The sequence below is a fragment of the Psittacula echo genome, assembly GCF_963264785.1.
Source record: "Psittacula echo genome assembly, chromosome: 2".
Lineage (NCBI taxonomy): Eukaryota > Metazoa > Chordata > Aves > Psittaciformes > Psittacidae > Psittacula > Psittacula echo.
In genome coordinates this window covers 157,216,411-157,236,231 of record NC_137737.1, presented here as the reverse complement: position 1 = coordinate 157,236,231, position 19,821 = coordinate 157,216,411, and positions in this window count along the sequence as shown.

The following is a 19,821-nucleotide window of genomic DNA, read 5'->3' as shown; positions in this document are numbered from 1 at the left end:
TTGCTCAGCAGTTAGTGGGATGTGAGTCTTGCAGTTGGGGGAACTTTTGAGTTTTAGGCCTTCATGGACAGAAAAGGATTTGAGAAAACCCAACCCCAACCTCACAAATAAAAATCATCAAAGAACGAAAACCACAAAATACTTCAGATGTGGCTTGATCTGATTTTCTCTGTTAAAGCAGACATGAGACAGTTGTGATGTCTTGTACTGAAAGGTGTAAACTACAAAAACTTGCAAAGGGATGTTCTGAAAGCTACATCAGTGCCTGTTGGAGGGAGTTGACACAGGGAATTGTGTATAGGAAAGAGTTTCAGAGATGGCAGAACCACAGAAATCAAATGCTCTCTGGCTCTAACAGTACTTGAAATCTGGAGGAGCACATCACTGATGGTGTCAGTAGATGAAGAAGGAATTGGAAAATAACTTCTGAAATCTGGTTTACAATATTTGGATGCAACTTCTGTCAAGTAAAAATCAGCATGGAAGAGGTAAATAACAAAAGCTGATGGCATCAGGCTTTGGTAGAGAACGGCTGATGATTCCCTTGCATCAGTGTTGACTATGGGTAGAGCTAAGTTGTCTTCAGATCTGCAGCAGTCCACAGTTGAACTGGTAACACTCTCCTGTACTGGATTTCCTTCATTCCCTATGACTTCAAGACTGTTTCTTCAACTCTCCACACTGGTCCTCTGCCCATTTTTGTCGTGCTCAGTGCAGAAAGGACATGTAGAAAAGTTTCAGTAGTTTTTGTGGGCTTCCCAGTGCACCAAAGTGCTTTCTTTCCCCCTGGGAAGGGGAACTGAGAAGCACTCAACTTGGTTTCATTTTGCTGCAGGCTTCCAACTTCATAGAGTTTAATATAGGTCAGTTTAGAGCTTAATCCATAAGATTAATCTTGACCCTTTCCCTGCCCGTGGAGCTGTAATTTAACTCATTTTAAGACCCTGGACTAATTGCCTTTCTTTTGAGCAAATGTGCATAATGAAATGTGCATCAGTCGTCCTGAAGACCGTAGTAGGAGATTACATCTTTCTTGCTGCTATTGTTGTAGATACGTTGATGAACAATAAATTTAGAAGCATTTAGACAGTGTATATGTCAAGAGCCCTTAAATGAGGCATTTCTCTTGCCTTTGCAGATGTAGGGATAGAGCCGAAGCCGTTCACACTGTTGGGGACAGTAAGAAAGAGGTCAGAGGGCTGCAGTGCCTGTGAACTGTTCCTGCTTCCTGCTGCCAGGCATGGGGTTCTCATTGTTTACCCACATGAAAATGTGCAATTCCTGCTTTTGTTTGATTTGGGGTTGGGGGAGGGGAGAGGGAAGGGACCATCTGGGGCTGGGAAGTATCTTTGGAAAGCAGAGACAATTTTTCCTTTAGTCCCATTGAAGTTCCTGGGAAGGATTTGAAGCAGCAGCTGATTTTTTTATTTACTTATGTTCATATGGGAAGAAGGAGCTGTGCTCTTTCCTGTTTCCTTGCTGCTGGGATAGCAAATAATTTGCTTGCAGGGAATAAGGGAAGTCTAGTTCAGCAGGAGCTCAGGATGAGCTAAATGGTGATGTTTGACAGGTCTGAAGGCACGTTTTTAGCCAGGTACTTGGCTCTTCTCCCCAGGCCTTTCTTAATGCTGCCAGGAGTATTTACTGATACAGTCCATGGGATGTACAATAGCCAGGAAGTCTCCAGTCCATCAACATTTGATACTGCATTTCCTAGCATTGCCTTCAGCATTCCTGCTACTGAAGATACTAGTGAGACTTTTAAATCTCAGTGTCTGAATGAGACCCAATGGTGATTTATGTCAGTCAATGCCCGTTTCATCCTGCATGTTGTAGGTTGTATGTTCAGTGTGAACACTGGGGCAAGTTTGTCCTCAGTAATACTCTGTAGCGATGAGATCCAGAAATTCTGTGATTTTGGAAAGAGAATTTATTCTTACTGATTTTAGGCAATCTTTAAATGGTTTTTTTTTTCTATGAAAGCATAAAATGTGGTGGTATTTTCTTGTTTTCACATGTTCCTGATTTCCTTTTCTGGACTAGGCAGTTGTGATCTTTCCTTTGAGGGGGAAGAATTGTATTCTGGTTTAGAAGACTGGAATTTTTATTGCCTACCTTTTCCAAGTAAAGGTTAATCCAGAAAGGAGAAAACTAAAGTTGCTGTTTGAAAGAGCACTGTTCCTTTTCATTTTTGGTTAATTCCCCAAGCTGTTTACCAGGTTTTTTCCTTTGCTATTCTTCATACTCTTCAAGCAGAAATTCCTTTTGCTAGTGGCTGAATGCTCTTGTGGTTCTTTTAAGCCTGCTTATACTTCAGGTTTTACGAGATTGCTCCTTCATCCTCTTTGCTTCTTCACTGCTGCTCTTCTGTAGTAGAAGCTGTTTAAAGGCAGAGATGCTTCTTCATAATTGATTTTACACTTCAGGCAGTAGCACACCAAAGGAACGTATAACAGGTACCTTCATAGCTCAGTTGTTTGAACTGTCTGTAAAGAGTTAAACTTCATACTTGAATTCTCTATTAGTCCTTATCTCCCTTCACTGTTTTCCCCAGCAAGTTTAAGAACTTGATGGAGGTGTTCTTGCATTTTTGCCTGTGCCTCAGACCTCTTGTGCCTGATACCACTGTTTTTGTTAACTAGTGATGGGAAGAGATGGGAAACACTGATACAACTGCAGTATAGGAAGCCAAGAGGCAAGAATTGCATTTCTACCTTTTCTCTGGCTGCTTCTTTTCCTTTTGATGACTGAAGTAATTCAACTGCTGTGCTGTTGTTTATTCCTCCATAAAATAAGGACAGTGCTTTGCTCAGGGTTCATCCTGAAGTGTTTTTCTGTAGAGAGATTTGAAGTACCCCTCACAAGGAGAAGGAGAAACCATGATGTGGGATCAGAGTTCTTCATTTAAGCTCCCATCCTTCTGCTTGGGATGAGCCTTGGCACGGCTGTTGCAATTAATTCACCTTTGTCAGTGTATTAATTAACCTTTCATGATGCCCTACTCGGAACTGCACTTGAGTTTACTAAGTAAATGCACTGAGTTTTATGAGTAGGGGAAAAAAAGCTGGTTGAGAATAAACATACAAAGATGCACATCCCAATCCACAAGTTGGAGGGTTTTAATCTCTTAAATTCCAGTTTTAATTGCATTGAAGACTTGACTTGAATTTAGTGATGTTTTAAACTTGTTTTCTATCACCAGCCTTCCCTCAGGAGACCTTTAAATGCTGCAGACGTGGAAGGGGCTCTTGCTTGCAGTGAAGCTCTTCACAAATGTTACAAATGGCAGTTTCTGTTCTGACTGGTGGTAACAGCACCGTTATGGGAGTGCTGTTAATTAATGGCTAAAGAAGGAATTCTGAGTTCTTATCAGGGCTCATTTTCTGTTTGAGGCTTAAGCACTGAAATAGATGCTTCCAGATTCCAGTTGGTTTATTGATTCTTTTGATTTTCACTAGAGTTCGTATAAATCCCAAAGCTGGCTGTTTTCTGGGTTAGTTCTGGTGCCTCTCAACTCTACAGCCTCTCTTCCTGTTGTGTTTAGTGCATTTTGAATTGTGGTGTTCAAATACCTGCTCAAAACAAACTTCTCAAGTCCTACAAGAGTGAAACTGGGATGTGCAGGTTATTGATTCATTGGTGCTCAGTTTGTGATTAACGTTGTTCTGCTGGTGCAGAACTCTGCTGTAGCAAGGGGGTGAATACTTGGAGTACCTGTTCTGTTGAGATCAGTACTGTTGGGATTTAGTTGGGATTTCAGTTTTGGGCACTGTACACGGAGAAAGGGGTTTCCTCTCTTGGATACTTTTAGAAGATACCTAAGAATGTGATGTACAAGAACTGAAAACATGAAGATGTTAACGTTTCATCTCCATGTAGTCTTCAGTTACTCAAATGCGTTAAGCTACTACAAGAATGAAGAAAAAGGCTTATGGGGGATAAACCAAGCAATAGTTGACTTAATAGGACTGAAGACTTGGGTTATTTGGGAGGAAGACTTCTAATGCTGAGAACAGCAAACCATTGGAATACATTAGGGAGGGGGACTTTGTCACTGATGGTCTTTACGAACAAATCAGATGTGTCAGAAAAGAAATGCTGTTGATCCCTACCTCAAGGGTGGCACACTCACAGTATGGCCTCTTGAGACCTCTGCAGCAGTGATAGTTATTAGTGATGTGAACAGGTAAGAGAACGTGGGGTTATAGTCAAAAAGTAGTTGGCAGCAACTCCAGCAACTGCTTTCTCTGAGCTCTTGTAAGCAATTCCTCTCTGTTCTCTTCCTAGCTATTGCCTGGGACTGGGCAGCTTTGATGTGAATCTATAGCAGGCAAAGCAGCTTGTATTTTCTTTGGGATGCTGTTCGCAGTTACAGCTGTAAAGGTCATGGAGAGATGATCATTTTTGGTAAATGAAAGGGTCATGCTCTTGTTTGGAATCAGATGTTACCTGGATGTGGCTTGAAAAACGGGTTATGATAAAGAACAATATATACACCTACAAATTTAATGGAAGAAAACATGCAAGATCTATGTGCCTTAACTTCCTGTGCAAGAAAGTGGCCTTAGGTGGTGGCTTTTCTTATTCCTTTTGGTATCACCCTTTAATTAGTGGCAGCATTTTATATCTATTTATAAATTGAGCTTTGCTTTCAGTGTAATAGGAACTTCTGGTGAATCAGTGTTTTTGTCTGTCTTTCACTCTTTGTTACAATAGTTTGTGTTTTGGTGTTGCACCAGTAGCTTCCTTGTAATTGTAAATCCAATGAATCTGTTTTAAAGCAAGTCAGAGTGTTTTATCATAGAAGGGGTAAGTCACTCCTGAGATTGGGAAAGAGAATTAGGTATGGAATGGTGTGCATGGCTGTGCTCAGTACAGCCTCTGCTGGAAGCTGTGTAATGATGCACCCTGCACTGGGGATGCTGAAAGTGAATAAACTCCTAGATCTGAGAGCTTCTTAAATGCTGTTGAAATTGAGAGGCAGAAGCTGCTGGAATTAGTTCTACATCTGAGTTTTCAGGGAGCCTTCAAGCTAAAAGGTGAAGCTAAGTGTGCATCTATGCAATGTGTATGAACTTTTGTAAGCTGCTTGCTGTGGTGTGGGAAACTAAAAGTCATTTAACCCCCCCCAACACTATGGGGGCAAGGGGAAGCCTCGTGTCATTTTTATTAAACTCTGTTTAATCAGTTATAAAAGCACCTGGTCAGACTGGACAGGAAATCTTCATTGGCAAGACAGTGGGATAATTTCAGCTTTATATTGATTTCTTCTTGTGCGTTGACTTTGTAAACTGTGGGACTTCATCCCGTAGTGAGGGGATCCCCTCCAAGGAGGGGATAGCACTGTTGTTATATACCTTAGTGTGTATAAACTGTTTTGGACATATTCAATATCTGTGGTTGTCAGGAAAAATCAGTCCATTTCCAGAAGTGAATAATATTCCTTTCATTTTGCCCATGTGTTTTGATGGCACTGTGTAAAGATTGAATTTTAGAAGAGAAATGGGGGGAACAAGAAGTATATGGCATGTGCTTCTCCTGTGGGAATATTCTGAATTAGATGGAGTTTATTACTTATATTTCTCAGGTTGTGGATGGAAATACAAAGAACAAAAAGCTCCTGTAAAACTTAATTGAAGAATAGAGTCAAAAGAAGGAGCAGGATATAACACCGAATGCATTCCTGTTCCACCTTCTGCCTCGAGTTCATGCCAATGTTTAATCATTGTAAGAAATCATAGAATGGTTTGGGTTAGAAAGGACTTAAGATCATTTAGTCCCAAGCACCCTTTAGCACTAAATCTAGCTTTAGTACATGGGATTTCATTCTTTTATTTATGAAGATATGTTACCTCTATGAAATACTAAACCAGCATGTGGTTTTCTTTAGGCTAGCCGCCTTTAGAAGGTGGTGTGCAGCATACATAGATGTTAAATTCCCAGAATGGGGCTTTAAATGAAGTGAAAGTTTAGTTGTTACATGCTACAAGCCCCTGCTTCTTCAGCCTTCGTAGAAGGGTGAAAGTTCCTTTGTGTGATGGCAATTCTGCTTGTCTCATGCTGGTTCAGTTCTTTCAACAGCTACTTCTGTGCCTTGTTCTCCTTTCAGCAAAAGAGGAGAGGGAATTCTTAAAGGCAGAGAGTGTATCATTGGCTTCATTTTACAACTGAGTCAGCTTTTTCTTCTCTTAAAGGCAAACAGAACCTTTAAACTGTTTGATAATCAGAAACACGGGAGTTTCCCTTGCTAGGAAATGGGTTCTGGAGTTTAATGTATTTGTATGGCCTTTTGGAGACAAATGGGATTTGCATTAAAGCTTTTTCTTTTATTCTATTGAAATAGATCCTGAGCTACAGTATTCCCAGGGGGAGTGGGAACATTGGTCATGTTATAGCGAGCAGCAGATCAGATTGGATCTATGGAACTGAACTGCAGCGAGTTGTGAAAATAAATGTACATAAATCACATTTGCTTTAATACCTGACTCCTGAAGTTGATAGAAGGAGTAAAATAAAGCAAGACCTTGTGGGTGCTGAGTCAAGGTTGGTGTTAGAAAGGCAAAATGAAAGTAGTGAGTCTTGAAAAGGATTTGAAACACAGTCAAAATGAAATGGGGAGGGGGAAACCAGGTGCCCATGTGCATATAAAGTGAGTACTTAATGCACAGCTGTCACTTGAAATACAATAGGGTTTTGGACTGAGTCTGGGTTACAGCAGTTTTATGTTGAACTTGTGTTGTTATATCTTTCTTTATAGCTGATTTTGTGCAGTAGCTTTCACAGATAGGAGGTGATAGTATGTGTGGACTCCTTTAGTTTGTGTTCCTAATACTAAGTGATTTGAGATCTCATTGAGGTTTGCCCTTTTTTCCACACTTAGGTTATAACAATGTGGTTAAAAGTTTCTGTACAGCTGGTGGTGGGGCTGATGGTGGCCAGGTGAGTATGTTCGGTGGTGATGTGCTTAGGTTCTGTGTTGTGTCTAGTGAGTATCTTCCAAATTCTGCTTTCTGTTCCATGTTCTGGTATCCAAGTCACTAAGCAATGTTAAAGTGAAGTTAGTGCTTGTACACCAGTTATCCCAAAACACTAATGGTTTCAAGACTACTAAATCTTCATAGCATTGCGTCCCTTCAAATAGTGCCTTGGAGTTGGTGACTTGGCTGTTCTGGGGCTTCTGCTGAAGGCCATGGGTCAGTTGTTCTCAGGGCTGTGTATATTCTTCTCTATAGGTTTCTTCCTGGTGTTGCTGCTGTAAGTGCTCCAGGCAGGTCCATCACCTCATTGTTCGAGGTGAGGAGCTGTGTGTGCACAGTTGTTCACACACGATGCAGGAGAGTATCTAAAACCCTGTGTGTACAAGTAGCAGCTGCAATAACAAGGCAGGTAGCTCAGCTATAATTCTGTCTCATCTCTGGTTGTCGTGGCTTAAGCCCAAGAAAACGTTACTCGTGTCTAGAAATTGCTGTGCCTTCCCTGCACTGGCAGAGCTCTTGGAAGTCTTTCCTGGCTGCTGTGATCCTCTGTGGAGCTTTCCTGTGACTTACTGTGGTGCCAGAGGGGCATGGTTAGAGACCAGATCCGATAATGTTAAATGCTTTGTAAGGATACAAATGTTGCATTGCACCAAATTTGCTTTGCTGCCGCAGATCAGATGTAGGAGAGGGAAACGAAATAAGAATTGAAATGGAGGATCTGGGAGAGGGTTAGAAGGAGGGGAATAGGTGAGGAGTAAATGGATGGAGTGATAAGAGCAGAGAGAAGGAATGCTCTTGAACTTAATCCAGGAGGTGTTATTTAAAGGTAGCTGAAAACAGTGAAGCTGAGGATCAAGCTCCACACCTAGAAGGTGTTTTAATAGTTTTTCTTGGATACTTGGCTTATGTGTTCAGTGGTGTGGTGGGTGAAGAAGCCAGATGGGAAAGGAAGTGGGATTATACTGGGAGACTTCAAATTTCAGACACCTTCTGTGGAGGTTTAGATCTGCAAGGAAGCTGCTCTGTCTTCTAATGGAAAACTAGGTAGGATTATGCATGATTTCTTAGAGGAAAATGAGAGTGATAAAAATGAGTGACAAAAGCTAAGGAAACAAAACTGGACCAGATGAGTGACTTGCAGCCAGTTGGGCGAAGTTGAAAAAGAATAGCTTTCCACTACCAAAAATGTGTTAAACTTAACATTAAATGTTTTCAATTTCCTTGTGGAGAAAGGAGCTTGTTTTTGGTTTTTTTTTCTGCAGAAAATGGAAATAAAAGCACAATATTTTGCCTAACCCAAACCACTTCTTATGTTCAGGCTCCTTTTGACCATTTTGGGAGCTTTCAGCATTTGTCTCTATTGGAATGAGACTAATTGATGCTTTAAGAAGTGTTACAACTGGTCAGACTGAAGTGTAGGAGAGTCCTTGTCACTGCTTCCTCAGTAGCTGATGAATGAAATGGATGAGTGAATAACCTCTGAAAGTGAATCTTGGGAAGAGGGGCCTGGAAATGGCTGTCAGTGTAGGGGAGATGGGAGGATGCTGTGCTCGGATCATCTGACTGCATTACTTGTGTAGTAGTTAGTGACGAAGAGGAGGGGCCCTTTATCAGTACTCCAGAGTTGCCATCCAACATCACGTCACAGTACTGTGTGTTTGTACACTGAGTTTACACACATAGGTAGTTCTGTTGAAAAGCAATAGGGTAACTTGTGTGGAAAATGTAACATTATTGATGCTTAAGTGTTTGGATAATATTTTTCTAGTATATGGTTCATTTTGGTTGTTGGATATAAGTCCCATGGAATCACACAATTAATTTAACAAATGCTTTAAGGGTGCTATTGATGTAACTTCCCATAGGAGGGAAAGGTCATTATTGTCAGCCTTGGGAATTAAAGACAACTTTTGCTGTATCAGAAAACATCTTTAATTGAATCAATAACTGCTCATGCTCCTATATCTGAGAAATAGTCTCATGAGTGATTTCCATTTTCATAGAGTGGTTTGGGTTGGAAGGGACCTTAAAGCTCATCCGGTTCCAAACCCCTGCCACAGGCAGGGACACCTTCCAAGCAGGTTGCTCCAAGCCCCTGTGTCCAACCTGGCCTTGAACACTACCAGGGATGGGGCAGCCACAGCTTCTCTGGGCACCCTATGCCAGTGCCTCAGCACCCTCACAGGGAAGGACTTGTTCCCTATATCTAATCTAAATCACCCCTCTTTCAGCTTTTAAAGTCATTCCTCCTTGTCCTGTCCTGAAGTGTCATTGTGAAAGTAGCTCTCCAGCTTTCCTGTAGCCCCTTTAGGCACTGGAGCTGCTCTCAGGTCTCCTCTTCAGGAGCCTTCTCTTCTCCAGGCTGCCCCAGCCCAGCTCTCTCAGCCTGGCTCCAGAGCAGAGCTGCTCCAGCCCTCGCAGCATCTCCATGGCCTCCTCTGGCCTCGCTCCAGCAGCTCCACGTCCCTCTTGTGCTGCTGCCCCAGAGCTGGATCAGGGCTGCAGGGGGGTCTCCCCAGAGCACAGCAGAGGGGCAGGATCCCCTCCCTGAGCTGCTGCTCACGCTCTGGGGGTGCAGCCCAGCACACGGGGGGGTTCTGGGCTCAAGCACACACTGAAGCTGGGTCATGGGGAGCTTCTCATTGACCAACAACCCCAAGTCCTTCTCCTCAGGGCTGCTCTCAATCCAGTCTCTGCCCAGCCTGTGATTGTGCTTGGCATTGCCTTGACCCAGGTGCAGGACCTGGCACTTGGCACTGTTGAACTTCATGAGGCTGGCATTGGCCAGCTCTCAAGCCTGTCCAGGACCCTCTGAATGGCATCGCTTCCCTCCAGTGTGTCAAGCACAACACCCAGCTCATCACCAGCAGACTCACTGAGGACTTTTCATAAAGGGCTCTTCCTGGTGTCATTCCCATTGTGTTCATCATTGGTGCTTTCATAAATTGTCCCAAATCATGACTGATGATGCCATAAAAGTACTCAGAGCAGACAGGATTCTGGGGAGTGCTGTTGTTGGTCTCTCACTCTGGTAGAGGTAATGGGGCAGTTGGCTGTCTCAATAGATACCATGTTAACTTCAGCATCAGTATTCTGAGGCAGTGCCAGGCCTCCTGTGTGCTACCGAAAAAGCCCTTCAAATTCTCAGTGATAGTTTTCCCTGTGGTGTGGACGTGTGTTTCAGGTGAGTGTGTGACCCCTTTCTGTGCCTTTCATGTACAAATGTTTGTCAGTTTGTTACAGCCTTTAAAAAGATCTCCATGGTTTATTTAAACTTTTCTGTGTACTTCATCTCGTCACGTTCCCATGTGGAAATCTATAGATGGCCTTTGTGGGAAAACCTGAAGTAGCTGAAGTGAATGAAGCTTCAGAAACAGTTCTTACACATTGATTTCTAAGTGCTTAACATGTAAGTTTGGGCTTTCTACTGGTATTGCCTTTGTCCCTGTGGTATATATTTGTTAGAGAGGCAAAAGCAAATCTAGTCAGTGAAGTAGCCAACCTGCCTCTGTAGGTAAGTCAGCTCTGGAGTTCTTTCAGGTTCATCATTTGCTTTAAGAACAGCCCCACAGCTCTTTCTGGACTCTGCTCTGTGTGTGTGCAGAGCTACATCTGTCTGTATTTGTTACTTCAGCTAAAAACTGGCTTGGCTGTCCTCTGATGCATGTACCCTGAGGAAACAAATGCTTTTTGCTCGTTCCTCCCACATGCCTTTTGTTTCCCTCCAGGGAAGCACTTTCTAATTCTAGCCCTGGATGCTGCTCATGTTTTGAATCATGCGTCGGGTTTTTAGTGCTCTCTGAATTGTTCTTGCCATTAAATGTATGTGAACTATATTAAAGGTCCGCTTCAGAATCCTCCTTTAACCCTCCCCCTTCTTCAAAATCCCAAACCCATACAGCCTGTGGAATTGTTGGTTTACTGTGATGGGACTTGCAGGGTTAGTGGGGTATCTGCTTGAGTTCAGAGTAAGCTCCTGGCTTCATTCATGGGTTTTTATGCTGTTCGTCTGGTTTTGCTGGGTTTAGCCCGAAGGGCTTCCAGCTAAATCATCTTCCCTTGTAAAGGTTACGTGCTGCAGCTCATTGCTTTGGGAGGTTGTCTTGTCTGCATACTATCAGTTATTTGCTTGTAAGTCTGATGCATATTTGACTGTTTTGGTCAGGAAAATGCCCTAATCAAGTCTAAATGTTTCATTTTCAGATTTCATGTTTCACCCTGTGTTGAGCACCTGCTGCTGAGAGCTGGAAAGGCAACTTAAGGTATGTGGAAGAGCTAAGATTTCACTTTCACACAGAGTTTTATTCTGGGTAGTATGGTTCAAGTTGAGATATTTTGCTTGTTCTTCCCTTGTAATTATTGTTGAGAATCCTTGTTTTTAAACAGTGGGTGTTGAACCAGAATTCCTTATTTTGTTTTTCCTTGAGCCTTCTAGAACTGGTCTGGCTCTGTCTGCCTATTCACTCACGGGGCTTTTCATAAGAGCAAGTAGGGATAGGCTAAGGCTTTAACCTGCCAGAAGGGAGATTTAGGTTGGATATAAGGAAGAAATTCTTCCCTGTGAGGGTGCTGAGGCGCTGGTACAGGGTGCCCAGAGAAGCTGTGGCTGCCCCATCCCTGGCAGTGGATCCCAGGCTGGATAGGGCTTGGAGCAAGCTGCTCTAGTGGAAGGTGTCCCTGCCTGTGGCAGGGGATTGGAACTGAATGAGCTTTAAGGTCCCTTCCAACCCAAACCATTATATGGATCCTGACACTTCTGTTCAGCCTGAAGGGTACAGACATGAGTAGACCTGTGCAGGAAGGAACTTGCTGTGTATGGAGGGAATTTATAAGATGTTTTCTCACCTATTAAACTACTTGGCTGGAAATTGTCTGACCAGACTGATGTGCTGGCTTTGGAGTGAGATGTCAGTGATTCTCTATCCTCATGTTCCGTTTTCTGCAGCACATAAAGATTTATCTTAAGCAATCTCTTTGGTGTAGGGACACTTGGCCTAATCTTAAGTAGTTCAACTATTAGCAGGAGTAGAGAAGTTGGGTAACCACAGTATTACAGGAATCTGTTCTGGTTTTGATTCCTTGTGACCCCCCTTCCTCAGGGTGAATGGTTATGTTTGCAAACTTCGGTTTTCTACTTCACTATCCTTAGTATTTCTGACTTCTGCTTTTATTGCTGCTGACATACATGGATGTTTGAAATATTCTTTCATTTGAGTGTGGCTAAAATACTTTGTTGGATGTTCCCCCCCCCCCGTTCTGGTTTGTAGGTGTGAGTTTCTTTGCAGCCTTTTTTGGTGGTGGTTTGGGATCCTGTATTGTATTATTGTTGCTTAAGCTTTGGCAGGTAATAATACTCATTTCCTGCTACTTTAAGAGTGCCTTTACATCTAGATACAGAGCCGTATCACTTACTTCAGGAATGCACTTGATGTGGCTGCTCTGTGTTTCATAGGGACAAGGCCACTAGTGAGATTTCATGCTGTTACCTTGCATCTCAGCTTCAGAGTATTGCCTGTCCAGGATCTCTCTGTTTTTACCTAAAGGAAATAGCAGAGGGTCACTTGGTGTCTCCTGACTATCTCTATTTGCAGGGGTAGATGTCTTTATTCTTCAGTAGCTTTTTTGGCTTACCTTCTTACTTCAGGAGTGCTCTGGATCTTAGTCAGCCTTTCATCAACTTCACATTTCATGTTTATGGTGACTAATTGCTTCTCCTTTCTCATTTCTCCTTTTCTGGTATTGAATGATGTTTGTTTGTATTTCTCTTTTCCCAAGATATTCCATCTACTTTCACCACCCTGAGGAATCAGAGGAGTAGTTTAAAAAGGAGTAGATTTCAGTGTTGTCACTTCAAATGGAAAATAACCAAAGTACCTCAAAGTGAATAAAAAGCACCAATTTTTATCAAGACTAAAATATGTTGCCTCTTGTATTATGTAAATTCTGAATTGAGTCATGGAAACAGTAATTTAAAAGGTGTTTTCTGAACATGGAGTACTGGTAGTGTGGGAAATAGAAAACAGGAGGGGGACACAAACCAGGGCTCTCCTTATTTACAGAATCGCAGACTGGTTTGGGTTAGGAAGAACCTTCAGGTCATCCAGTTCCGACCTCCTGCCATGGGCAGGGACACCTCACACTAAACCATGTCTCCCAAGGCTCTGTCCAGCCTGGCCTTGGATGCTGCCAGGGATGGAGGATTCACAGCTTCTTCGAGCAACTAATTCCAGTGCCTCACCACCCTCACAGTAAAGAATTTCTTCCTTATATCCAATCTAAACTTCCCCTGTTTCAGTTTTAACCCATTACCCCTTGTCCTGTCACTACAGTCCCTAATGAAGAGTCCATCCCCAGCATCCTTATAGGCCCCCTTCAGATACTGGAAGCTGCTCTGAGGTCTCCACGCAGCCTTCTCTTCTCCAGGCTGAACAGCCCCAACTTTCTCAGCCTATCTTCATACGGGAGGTGCTCCAGTCCCTGATCATCCTTATGGCCTCCTCTGGACTTGCTCCAACAGTTCCCTGCCCTTTTGTTGAGGACACCAGAACTGCGCACAGTGCTCCAAGTGGAATCTCTATTTAGTTTATCATATAGAAAGATCTACAAATCATAGTTCTGATTTCAGGGTGGTTTTAACACTTCCTTTCATTTTGCTTGACCTTTCCGAAGGAACAGCTCTGACTGTCGTGATGTCATGGGTAAAAAGCACATGCTGTATGTGGTGTGGACTGAAGCAGTTTGTTCTTTGGGATACATGGTTTGGAACAGGCAGAAGTGAGTCATATCCTGGTAAAACCATGACAACGAAGTATGTATTGGTTTGTTAGGTAAATATCTTGCAGTACCTTCCTAGATAAGACTTACTGGAAACCCAGCCTTGTGAACATCCAGGCTGGGGAATAATACTGGCAAGTAAGAAACAGCAAAAGATCGTACATGTAAATTGTGAGTACTTGTGACTTGTCAGGTTTACATTGAAGAGCGTGTGTATTTTCTGGCTGGGGATTCGGTGGAAGGAGGAGATTAGTGCCATTTACTCTTCAAATTTCCTATTATATATACAAATACTGGAATGATAGTTCCAGTGGAAATGACAGAACAATGTGCTGAATCTCTTGCTTACCATCTTGTTTCTAAACTGTTACTGGAAGTCTTGTGTTCATATTGCAAATATATAAGCTCGTGCTCTTGTGAGACCTCACTTGGAGCATTGTGTGCAGTTCTGGTGTCCTCAACATAAAAAGGACATGGAACTGTTGGAACAAGTCCAGAGGAGGCCACGAGGATGATCAGGGGACTGGAGTACCTCCCGTATGAAGATAGGCTGAGAAAGTTGGGGCTGTTCAGCCTGGAGAAGAGAAGGCTGCGTGGAGACCTCATAGCAGCCTTCCAGTATCTGAAGGGGGCCTACAAGGATGCTGGGGATGGACTCTTCATCAGGGACTGTAGTGACAGGACAAGGGGTAATGGGTTAAAACTGAAACAGGGGAAGTTTAGATTGGATATAAGGAAGAAATTCTTTACTGTGAGGGTGGTGAGGCACTGGAATGGGTTGCCCAGGGAAGTTGTGAATGCTCCATCCCTGGCAGTGTTCAAGGCCAGGTTGGACAGAGCCTTGGGTGCCATGGTTTAGTGTGAGGTGTCCCTGCCCATGGCAGGGGATTGGAACTGGATGATCTTAAGGTCCTTTCCAACCCAAACCATTCTATGGTTCTTTGATAGTTTTTCATTACATGATCACTTACTTTGTTCCACAGAGCCACCACCTTGTTTGGTACCAAAAATACACTTTCTGTTCACTGTGCCTTCTCTCGCAGGATGTATGTTTCCTGTTCAGTTTGCCACAGTCGCTCTGGGTTTACCTATTCGCCTTGTGCTATTCTTAGTGTTTGTATTGGGTGGAGCCACAGAATTTAGGATCAGAGGTTTCAGTTTTAGGTCCCTGCACAGACATGCCTTTTTTTGTTGTTTAACACTTAAAATTTGCACTCAGAGCAGATGTCTGTGATTCAGATAGACCTGAAAATACTTGGCAGTTGTGTATTTAACCCCCCAGGTAAATACACGTGAAAGAGGAAAGCATGGTGACTGTGGCACTGCCAACATCATCCAGAAACACAGGCTGTGTAGATGGCACTTTATTGCTTCAGCTCATAAAGTCTTACTAATGGTAGTTATTTACTTTCATTACCTGGTCACAAGCAGTGTTCTACAGGGCTCAGTATTGGGCCGGTTCTAATGTCTTTATCAGTGAACTGGATGAGGGGATTGAGTGCATGCTCATGACACCAAGTTGGGTGGGGGAGTTGATCTGCTTGAGGGTAGGAAGGCTCTCCTGAGGGATTTGGACAGGCTGGATCCGTGTGTATTAGCACCAGTGTGGCAGCAGGGCCAGGGCAATGTTCATCCTCCTGTACTGGGCACTGGTGAGGCTGCACCTTGAATCCTGTGTTCAGCCCTGGGCCCCTCACTACAAGAGAGACATTGAGGTGCTGGAGAGGGGCCAGAGAAGGGCAACAGAGCTGGTGCAGGGCCTGGAGCACAGTGTGATGGGGACCTGCTGGGGGACCTGGGGGGTTCAGTGTGGAGAAGAGAGGGCTCAGGGGGGACCTCATTGCTCCCTACAACTGCCTGACAGGAGGATGGAGAAAGATGGGATCAGTCCCTTCTCCCAAGTGCCAGGAGAGATTTATACTGGATATTGGGGAAAAGTTTCTCGCTGAAGGGGTGCTCAGGCATTGGAGCAGGCTGCCCAGGGCAGGGCTGGAGTCACCATCCCTGGAGGCATTTCTAAGGTGTGTAGATGTGGCACTTAAGGACATGGTTTAGTGGTGGACTCGGTAGTGCTGGCTTAACAGTTGGACTCAATGATCTTAAAGGTCTTTTCCAGCCTAAACAATTCTGTGGTTCCTTATCAGTGAATGTAGAAGGTGTATCTATAGGGAGGGATTATGAGCAGCGGTCTCCTTATAATTCTGACTTATTCCTCAGGCCAGTCTTTATGCACTGAGTTGGTGCTGGGCTTCTCTAGGTAAGAGCACATGTAATTGTGTGGGTATTTATGGTGTGGTTTCAGAGGTGTCAACCAGCTGTTGGCAGTGGGTGGTGCCAACACTTCCACCCACAGAGCAGCTTCCAAAAGATGTTCTCCTGATTGCAGGGGACATCAGCTATAGCTTTAGTTCAGTTGAAATTGAGCTAGTGTTTAATGAGCAAGCTTGCGTCCAGCATGGCACTCTTAAAAGGATGGCAAATGCATAAATTAATGTTCCTTTTATCTCTTACAGTAAGAAACTGTTCCCTGATGGAGTTTTAACAGGTCATGTTTTCTGTATATGTTGGCTGTTGTGTGTTTAATCTTGTTTTGATACATTTTCCTTTCTTGCTACAAAATCTCTCTCAAAAGATTTCACTTTGCACTTAAAGAGTGGTTTTCCTGATAGTTTTAAGTGTCAGGATGATGAATGTGTTGCTTCTTGCCACTGACACCTCTGTGCTTACAGCTCCTCCTGGCTTCTGAAAGGGGAATTCTTCTGGGCTTATCTGGTTTATTACTGTGGATTCCTGGGCATTGGAGGAAGATTTACTTTTGCACCAAGGTTATGGTAAAGTTCAACTTCTCTCCAGCAGATTGGGCTCGCAAGTGTGAGTTCATCAGTGATCCATGCAGAACATGCTTTGCTTCTCTCTGCTGGGGTCTTGCTGCAAAGGGCTCTGTGTTCCATCTGTGCTGGCAGGATTGCCAGGCTTTGAAAGCACTGAGCTTCAATGTGCTGAGTGAACACAAACTGTGCCATGTGGTGCTAAGGCCTTTCTGAACTCTGGCCTGGCCTTTGCTCAGCAAAGCTGTTGCTCCTCAGCCCGTCCCCTGAGCAACTGTTGTCTTTTACACAGAACTAAAGTGGGCTAAGGAAGTCAGTTCTGGTGCTTGTGATACTGGCTTATCTCTCAGTGGAGTTTAATGAGACCTCAGCCTGTCTGGATTGTGTTGGAATCTGTTACAGAGGTGTAGAATGAAGGAGGGTTTTAATCTTCCCTCTGGAGGTGCCAAAGGTCTTCTGTACACCAAAACAAGTTATTTGTTTTGGTTTCCAGCCCTCCTGGTAAATATGAATAGGGAAATAGAAAGCAGAAAACGAAGTCTGACTGTAAATAGTACCCCTTTGTAATGTGCCTTGGATGGATCTGTGCTAGCACATTCTGCTCGTGCCAGGAGTAGCCTTGTGATACTGCTGCTACTTTCCAAGCTGTTTAAGTTGCAGATTTCTGAATCATTGACTTGGTTAAATACCCATGAAGCTTTTCCTTGTTGTCAGGGCATCAGCTTTTGCGTTGCAGCATTGTTTCAGCTTGGAAACATGGAGACCTTTTCGCAGAACCCATTCTTCTTATCTTGGGGCAACTCATTCTTTCCTTCACCACAGCCTTGCAAACACAAACCTGTTCAGGTTTGTGCAACCAGGTTGACATGTTCAAATCAGAGTAAATCTCATCTCTTAAGTCGAGCATGCCTAGGCATGTTTCCTTAGCTGTTATGGTGGTAGGCTCTTATTTATAGCCATAATGAAGGTGGATGCAACCCGTTTTATTGATCTGAAAAGCAAAGCTAACTCTGTCTCACTGTGGATGTTCTGTTCCATCCCACTCGTGTGTTTATCACTTCTCCAAAAATAGACCCAGAGCTTTTGGGAGTGCAGGGCTGTATCTGCAGTGAAGCTTTTGCTGTGGCTCTAATTCAGTGAGAACACTTATTCACTGGTCATATAAACTCATCCTTTGATTCTGTACTTTGGTTAGTGGGTTAAGATCTCTACTGCTTGTTGTTTGCTGCAGGAGATGCACAGGACTTCATAATACAGGCCTAGGAAAGTATCTAAAAGCAGCAGGATGTTCTGAATTGTTAACCAAGATGAGTTTTATATACAATAATCAATGATAATGTGCTCCTCACTGCTAGTTGGTAGACTTCTGAACTCTATAGTATGTCCAGACTTAAAACACTGAATCAACTCCACATCTGCCTTGCACCTTGGCAAATGTGTTACCTTCCTGCTTGTAAAAAGAGAACTTGAAGAGAATCTTCTGAGAGCATCAAAGAGACCAACACTGAAACCAGCCATACCCTTTTCAAGGCTTGGAAAGGTCAATTTTTACCTGTTAGGCTTCCTGTTATCCTTTGTGGTAGTGTTTATTGGTGTAGCATCTTGAGTTGTGGCTGTAGATCAGGTTGTAATGAGTGTCCTTATAAGAAATGGAATATCAGTGGATACACATGGACCGATGAGTAAACACTGGAAGAATATTGTCAAGTTTGACAGGCAGCAGGAGCACAAGTGACCACCCAGGGGCTGCTGGGGTTGGTTTGTGTGTAAAAGGAAGATGTGGGCTATTTCCTAGCAGGCATTCGTGGAGAGCTTCCTCTGAGGAGAAGCAGGCTTGAGTGTGCTTCCTGAAATGTGTTTTAATAAGCAGGGCTTGAGATGCAGGAATCTCACTTCTCAGGAAATTCGGGGCTTATAAATACTGTGCTGTGCTGAAAACAGGACCCGATATTCTAGTTTAACCCTTACCAGCATTGTATAAAGTGAGGAATTACTTGTCTCCCTTATGTTTGGCACCTCCTGTTCACAATCCCCATATAATTAGGTTTCTGTTACTTTTCCTGTTCTCTCAATAGCCTCAATGGTTCTTGTTCACTTTGGATTCACTAAAACCTGGCTTCTCTGTGGTGGTACTGTCTTGCTGGGAATCTCATGTTGTGTCTGCAGGGTTGATTATTCTGACCTAGCTGGTGGAAAATCGTGTGATATGTTATTAGAAGCCTCTGCTGTGATATCTTTCCTTCTCATGCGTTTATTATTACATATGTAATACACTTAAATAATTTATAAACTATAATTTATAGAACTTTGATTTATATCCAGTGCTTCTGGTGGTGAGGCACTGGAATGGGTTGCCCAGGGAAGCTGTGAATGCTCCATCCCTGGCAGTGCTCAAGGCCAGGTTGGACAGAGCCTTGGGTGCCATGGTTTAGTGTGAGGTGTCCCTGCCCATGGCAGGGGGTTGGAACTGGATGATCTTAAGGTTCTTTCCAACCCAAACCATTCTGTGATTCTATGTTTCTCTATATTATACTTTTATAAAGTGTTATGTGTATGTGTTGTTACATATATATATATATATTTATAAGTGAACAACCAGTATAAATCCTTTCAAGTCAGCCCGTCTCTCCTACTACACCTTAATATTCACACTTTGCCCACCAAGAATTAATATCTACATTATGTGTTGATGCTTGTAGAGAACTTCATTTGCTTATTGTTTTACTTCTTTGGGACCTTGAGTTGCATAAGTCTTCCTAATACTTCCTAACTCTTTAAATGCCAATTTCTTTTGAAACTATGAAAGTTTTGGACATAATGCTGTGTTTTTGTGTGCTTGAATTGCATTAAATCCATTTGCAGCAGCAGGAAGTGGCAGAAATAGTGGTTTATTCTTTTTATCATGTTCTGTGTTGCCCAGGCATGCTGCTGTGGAGTAGGTACTATCAGGAGGGATGTGATTTCTGTTGTTTCTGGTAGCTATGACTCAGTTCCACTCTTCTTTCCTGTGGCAGTAAGTTAAAGCGGGTAACTTGATTTCCCTGGGTAAGATTCTGGACACATGCAGCTTTTACAGTGTCTCCTTCATAAGGAGGAAGGGGACATGAGAAGGCAATAAGAGCCTCTAACTGCACCCATAAATGAATGCATTAGCTGAGATGTAATGCTCTGTAGCAGGAGGGAGCCTGATTGCCCAGCAGGAGTTAATGAATAGCTGTTCCAGGTACCACTGAAATCCATGG